The sequence below is a fragment of the Triticum aestivum genome, chromosome 3B (assembly GCF_018294505.1).
Source record: "Triticum aestivum cultivar Chinese Spring chromosome 3B, IWGSC CS RefSeq v2.1, whole genome shotgun sequence".
Lineage (NCBI taxonomy): Eukaryota > Viridiplantae > Streptophyta > Magnoliopsida > Poales > Poaceae > Triticum > Triticum aestivum.
The window spans coordinates 425,643,703-425,651,584 of NC_057801.1; positions in this window are offsets into that span (position 1 = coordinate 425,643,703).

Genomic DNA, 7,882 nt, shown 5'->3' on the forward strand with positions numbered 1-7,882 from the left:
AGATAATCTGAATATTACAAAGCTTCTTACTACTCCTATTACAGAAAATTCAGAGAATATAGAGAGGGGGGAAGGGATATAGAAGCATAGGAGGTAAGGAAGAAGAGTAGCAGTGAGGGGAAGGGAGTAGTAGTGGCAGTTGAAAGAAGAAGCCGCAGGGCGCAGCAAGGAAGGAGCAGCAGCTGGACTTGGAGAAGAGGAGGCAGCAGCAGGAGGTCGAGGAGAAGAAGGAAGATGCAGCAAGGGGCGTGGAGTTCAGCAAAGCGCAGTAGCAGCAGGAGGTTCAGGTTCAGACTTTGAAGTGGAACAACAGGGACGCGAGGTGCGGGGAGCAACGGGACAAGGGGAGAAGAAGAAGCAGTAGGGATGGGGAAGAGGAGTAGCGGCAGAAGGTAGGGTCGTGCGGGTACCCAGACACCCGTCTGGTCAGGCGCGCTAGGTGCAGCGGTGGAGTGATGGCGCGATGGTGGAGATGGTGGTGCTGGTGGAGATGAGTGGATGGATGGCTGGGAGGCGCAGGTGGATGGATGTGATGGTGGTGCTGGGTGGATGGGCTGTGGAGGCGCACCACCACGCCGGCCTGGCCGTGGCGGTGGCCGGAGTTGGAGAAGGAGAGGTGGGGGAGAAGAGAGATGTGTAGCCAGGCCCGAGGGGAACTGTGTAGTGACCTAGGGATTTTGATCCCCTCACGGCAGATTTTGATGTTTGCACATGGGCCCTCCTACTATCTTCTTCCTTCCCAAGTAGATCCCCTCTCTTCTATAGTTAGCCCCTTTGGTTACTTCTTGTCGTCACACACAAGCCCTTCTCTCTTCTCGTTAGCCACATAGTAGAAATCTTGACGATTATAGTGCCTTGCGCACTTTTCTGCAAAAGAAACAAATGACAAGTAAATGATCTTTTATATGATTTTCATTCAAATATATCACAACTCATAGCAAGAATGGATGGATATATCACGATAGATGCTAAATTTGAGTGCCAAATTATATATATGAAATGCACTTATCAGCACACATAAGGTTTGTAAGCTCAAATAGACAATCACCAAACATAGGATCACTAGAATTCATCTTACTCAAGGCAATAGACTTATGGAGAATTTCATCTAGATTTTTCAAGGAATAATTTGGAAAGCGTTCCTCAAGAAATTTCTATATAGTGTAGGCACACTCAAGAGTAGGAAAGTTTCTAATCAAGTTTCTAGGCAAGCCTCTAGTGATGAGATTAACAGTTCTAAGATTCCTAATCATGTCAATTGACTCATCAAGAGTAGGATGCATAGGATCAACATGAGGTGCACAAGGGCTAGCAATGTACTTTTTCAAATGATATTGAAAATTACAAGCATCTCATTTTTCCACTCATGAAAATACTCTCCATCAAGAATAGGCACTCTATGTCTAGGACTCCCCAAAGTAGACTCATCCATCTTCCTCCAATGGTGATTAAACCAAGGCAATGGAGACCAATGCTCTGATACCACTTGTAGGACCTTGAGAAGAGGTGTCTAGAGGGGGGGGGGGGTGATTAGACACTAAGTATCAAAGTTGCAGTTTTTAACTTCTTTAAGTTTAAGTGGAGTTTAGGCACAAGTTTAACATTCACAATACATAACAAGCAAGCATGCAAAGAGTATATGAGCAGCGGAAATTAAAGCATGCAACTTGCAAGAATGTAAAGGGAAGGGTTTTGGAGGATTCAAACGCAATTGAAGACACAGATGTTTTTGTCATGGTTCTGATAGGTGGTGCTATCGTACATCCACGTTGATGGAGACTTCAACCCACGAAGGGTAACGGTTGCGCGAGTCCACGGAGGGCTCCACCCACGAAGGGTCCACCAAGAAGCAACCTTGTCTATCCCACCATGGCCGTCGCCCACGAAGGACTTGCCTCACTAGCGGTAGATCTTCACGAAGTAGGCGATCTCCTTGCCTGTACAAACTCCTTGGTTCAACTCCACAATCTTGTCGGAGGCTCCCAAGTGACACCCAGCCAATCTAGGAGACACCACTCTCCAAGAAGTAACAAATGGTGCGTTGATGATGAACTCCTTGCTCTTGTGCTTCAAATGATAGTCTCCCCAACACTCAACTCTCTCTCATAGGATTTGGATCTGGTGGAAAGAAGATTTGAGTGGAAAGCAACTTGGGGAAGGCTAGAGATCAAGATTCATATGGTAGGAATGGAATATCTTGGCCTCAACACATGAGTAGGTAGTTCTGTCTCAGAAAATGTATGCTGGAAGTGTAGGTTCATTCTGATGGCTCTCTCTTCGAATGAAGAGGTGGATGGGTATATATAGCCTCCACACAAAATCTAACCGTTACACACAATTTACCAAACTCGATGGGACCGAATCAACAAACTCGGTCAGACCGATTTAGCAAATCTAGTGACCGTTAGGATTTTCGGTGGGACCGACATGCAACTCGGTAGGACCGATATGGTTAGGGTTAGGGCATAACGTAATCTCGGTGAGACCGATTACACAAACTCGGTGAGACCGATTTTGGTAATTAGCTAACCAGAGAGTTGGTCAGGCAAACTCGGTGGGACCGATTACTCAAACTCGGTGGGACCGATTACTCAAACTCGGTGGGACCGATTTTGGTAATAAGTTAACCAGAGATTTTGCATTGTAGTCTCGGTAGTACTGATTGCTCAAACTCGGTGAGACCGATTTTGGTAATGGATATACACAGAGAGATTACAATCCCATGTCGGTGAGACCGAGATCCCTATCGGTGAGACCGATTTGTCTAGGATTTGTGAAAGTGGCTATGATATCTGAACTCGGTGGCACCGGATAGAAAGAACCGGTAGGGCCAAATTTGACTTTAGGTTTAGGTCATATGTGTGGAAGTGGGAAAGTAGTTGAGGCTTTTGGAGCATATCACTAAGCACTGTGGAGCAAGAAACTCATTAAGCAACACCTCATCCCTTCTTGATAGTATCGGCTTTTCCTATAGACTCAGTGTGATCTTGGATCACTAAAATATAAATGAAGAGTCTTGAGCTTGAAGCTTGAGCCAATCCTTTGTCCTTAGCATCTTGAAGGAGTTCCCACATCCTTTAGTCCATGCCACTCCATTGTTGAACTTATCTGAAACATACTAGATAAAAGTGTTAGTCCAACAAGAGATATGTTGACACTAATTACCAAAACCACCTAGGGAGCACTTGTGCTTTTAGCAGCCCGCAGTCAAGGCGCGGTTGGCGAGGCTCTGAATCCGGGCGGTTTGACCAGCTCGCGTGGCTCGGAGGCGGGTTGAATGGTGAATTGGCAGCGGCGGCTCTGAAGGGGGGGGGGGTTGGATCACGGCAGCAATGACTTGGGGACGCACTCCAGCGACCAGGGTGGCGGCAACTCTCCGGAATACCTCGCCTCCTCACCCGGCGTGCTTGTAACCTTGACGGTGGCGCGGAGAGGAAGCACGGGGAGGCTCCATCCTCTCCCGGCGCTCCACCATGGAGAAGAAATCCATCCCCTGCACCTTCGTCCTGGCGCAAGTCGGACCCCTTCACGGCGAGGTGGAGAAGTGGTGGTCGGCGGCGCTTGAAGATGAAGGCGGAGATGGGAGACCAGGCGGGTTGAATCCGGGGGCATTGGAAATAAAGGCGGAGAGGGTGCTATAGTGCCTCGCCCCTGCTACCGTTGAGACGCGGGCGGCAGCTCGTCCTGCTATGATGGTGAAGTCCCTCCAGCAACTCGAAGCGAGGTTGCGGCGAAGACGCTGTGGCCGCAATGGCGGTTCTGCGGCAGCTCACTATTCTCCAGTGACGACTCGCAACGGTGGGTCAGAGCGGGTGATCACAACGGCGGGTCAGCGGTGAGACAAGCAACAATGGCGGACCGGCTCGAGATGGGCCACGGCAGGTCTCAACCATAGATGCGTTTCTCCAACCCGCCGCTACCGCGGAGACGCACCTCTACACTTGGCAGCTCAAGTTTCGCACGGCGGGTCGGCTCTCGGGCGCCGGCGGCAAGTAGGCCAGCGCGAAGTGAACCGGCGATGTGGGCTGAAGCTCCCGAGTTACAGCAGCAGCCAGCTACTTGTCACGAGGTTGTAGCAGTGACTGAAACGGACGTCAATGGCTCGGGACGCTTCAGGAACGGTACCAAACTGGTGGGTCGAGGCTAAATTTCGTGTTTTGACCCTTTTTCCAAACCTATTCGAGATCTGACCCTAGTCTGAAATATTTTTTAGATTTGACCATTTTGCTACCGCCAGGGACTATGGTGGTAGGGCATAACAGCCTACCGTCAAGGACCTTGGCGGTAGGGTTGCATGCTCTACCGCCAAAAACTTCTAAGTATTGAACACAGTGCGTGCTCGTGCCTACCGCCAAGCACCTTGGCGGTAGGGTTGTGCAGGTTACCGCCAGCCCGTTTGGCGGTAGCGATGTTTCCTACCGCCAAAGTCCCTGGCGGTAGGCTGTTAGACCCTACCGCCATGGACTCTGGCGGTAGCAAAAGGGTCAGATCTCGAAATTTTTTCAGACTAGGGTCAGATCTCGAATAGGTTTGGGAAAAGGGTCAAAACACGAAATTTAGCCGCGGGTCGACGGATTGATTTAACATGAGGATAGCTCATAGCTACTGCAGAATTGACCAGGCGAGGCAAGCTGGCAGTCCGGAATAACAGAGGAGGCCTTCAATTGGAACTGCGGCCATCGGCGGGGGGGGGGGGGGGGTTGAGGCCAGTAAGGCGATTCCAGTCCGTAACCTCGTCCACTTCCCGTTGTTGATTCCAGGAAAAATACAGCGAGTTGAGTCGGCTCGGACCCGGGTTGTGGCTGCGTTGATTTCCCGGTCGTACCTCCAGTCCAATCCTCGTGACGCATGTAGTGATGTTTGCTTTCAATCCGGAACACGAGATGCCTTCGGTGGATTTCTTCAGTTTCGGCGACTTGTAAGATAGCGGCCGATTGGAGAATCATATTTTGCTTTCCGGGTCGTGTGCGGCTGCACGTACGAAACCCTAACCTTTCAAATTTTAAACTTGCATTGATGACTCTTCTTGACTTGATGATCACGAGCTCCTTGATCCCTAGAATCCCTTCAAGAACAACACCACCGTGCGCTGGCCCCACGGTGGGGGCCAACTATCATGGAATTAACACGTCAGATGTCCTTAGTGTGAGGACTTAGTCGTGAGGCCAACGCATCTGTGTTGTAGCTTGAGAGGGGTTAAGCGGAATCGAGAGACGCAACACGCAAGACAAAGATTTAGACAGCTTCGGGCCCCGGGAAACATCATCCGGTAAAACCCTACATGCTGTTTGAGGCTAGATCTCATTATCATCACGAGGGAGTCGCCGTAAACCGGCTCTCCTCTAATTGTGTCTAGCCCTAGAGATTGTTGTTTTTACCCCTCTTTGGGGAGCCCTGCCCCTCCTTATATAAGTTGAAGGGGCGGGTTACATGTAGAGTCCATCTCGGACTAAGACTTAAACTATTTTGACTTCCCTTCATGGGCTTCTTAACGTCTGCTGGTTTAACATGGTCTGCCGGTTTAATATGGTCTGGCGGTTTAACATCTGACTTGACTCCTGCCGGTTTACCACCAGCCGTTTTACCGTCTGTCTTAGCCATCTGTCTTGACTCTCTGTCTTAACTGTCCGCCGGTTTACCATTTGCCGGTTTACCAAGTCCCAGCCGGGTTATGACTCCGGCCGGGTCATACCGCGGGGTATATCCCCGACAGACGCCTAGTCGGACCCGTCATTCTCTTACCTGCTACCCTCGTCATTGTTGCCACTGTCCTCCTCATCACTCTCGCTTGAGGACGAGTCTTCGTCATCCGAGGAGCTCTCCACGCAACACTTCAGGCGAGTTCCGAAGTCGCCGCAGACCTTGACAGAGAGGATGCCATTCTCCATTAGCTTTAAGTAGAGAATAAGCCCCGCCGTCAGGCTGTGGATGCAGGCGAAGGTTTTCCATCCGCGACAGAGATACATGACATGAGGGGCCAGGAAATCAACATCAGCCCATGTGCCACTGTTCCCACAACCCCTTATGTGCAGCCTCAGCGCCTGCGGCGGGCCGATCTCCATCTCCCAAGTGAATGGGGTAGGGAGACAAATACGACGACGCATCGGCCGATGCAGCCTGATGAATAACTCGCGGGGCTGGTCCCCGACGTGGCCCTCCATTGGGGGAAGGACCGCTGGCGGAGGCGAGGCCGATGCGCCGCCCCGTCCTCCTCTTCCCCGAGCACAATGGCGGCCTTGGCCTCGCCCCCTCCCCCTTCCCCTCACGTCCGGCTCCGCCGCCACGGGCTCTTGAGGAGGAGCGGCACGTTGTCGAGCGGAGACCCTCGTCGCCACCGTCGAAGCATCAGCACACCCTCTCGCCATGGCAGAGGGGAGGAAGAAGCAAATATGGGAGGAGGTGGATGGCGAAAGACTGAAGGGTGCCATCCCTCCCGCTCCCCTCCTTATAAAGGGGCGGGGTCAGGGCTCGGCCGCCCCTCTCAGCCAACCCAAGCACATTAAGATGATGGCGGGCGAGGCTGTCGATTGCCCTCCCCGCCCAACTGAAGGCGCGTGGGTATCAACCCACGCGCGCATGCCTTCCCATATTCCACGCGCCTGTCACCCGCCCTGCGCCGTGCATGCTGCCTACATGGCGCAAGGGGCGGGCGTAGTGGGACGCATGGAACGACGGTTCCCAAGCGGGGAGAGTAAATGAGCAGCGGCCCCGCGGTCTCGAAGGGACATGCAAGACGCCTCTTCACTGTTCACCGCAAAATGATGCAAGCATGCTTCGATCACCCCCACGCACGATCCCCACGTCACGCGTTCAACGCGGGTCGTGGGGAAGCGCAGTGGGTGGAAAAATCACCTCAATAAAATCAACCCCGCCTGCCCGCGCACCGTTTTGGGCCTGGCCGAACAACATGTTGCGCTTATGTGTGGCCCAGACCCGAGGATTCCTGTCTGTGTACAGAAGTAAGGACACTACTTTGTACCCCTTTACCTATGCACGGGCTGTCAGAGCCACGCCTGCGGCACACTTAAGCGAGGCAGGGGAAGGGTCAAAACCGCAAGATGATCAAAGCAACACCAAGACACAAAGACGAAGAGCAAGAGGGTGAGGTGGGTTCCCCCGGCAAGACCCTCGCCGGGGCGACCTCCACGGCCCCGGCAAGGACCTTGCTGAGGCAACTTGCCCGGCGCTAGTGGAGCGCGCCACCCTTGAGCCCCAGGTTTCCGACAACCACATTGGAACCAAGGCTCGGGAGGCACCTCCATGATGGCATGCAGATCTTTGTGAAGATCATGAACACCCCAAGTCAGATGAGGATTAGAAGACGACGAACCTCAGCGAGATCCTTGTCAAGGAAAACCCACAAGACCTCCGGCAAGATCCTTGCCGGGGACAACCACAACGCCACGGCAAGACCCTTGCCGGGGCCCCGGCAAGGCCCTTGCTGAGGACATCCGTGGGGCCACAGCCAGGCCCACGCCCTCCAAGTTTCCACCACCACTCCCATGCAGCTGCCAGCCCACCAGCTAGGCAGGCACCTGCGTGTCGATGTGAGGCTTCCAAGCCAACTCAGCGCATGCCTACGTGGTGGCATGCAAATCTTCGTGAAGACCCCACCACCGCGCCACCTCAGCAGCCTGCCAGCCTACATGGTGCTAACCGCCTTGCTAGCCTGGGCACGTGTCAAAGGAGGGCGAGGTGGAGGTAAAGTAAGGGGGACACCTAAGGGATGCACTAAATGCATCTTGTCCCGTAATGGCTAAGCGATAAGCTTAGCCATAGTACACCGATGCCACCTCCTGTGTGCCACTATGGCGATCCCCTTAACTATAAAAGGAGGCCCGAGGCATCCAGGAGAAGGATTCGGACCCTTGGACAAGTTACA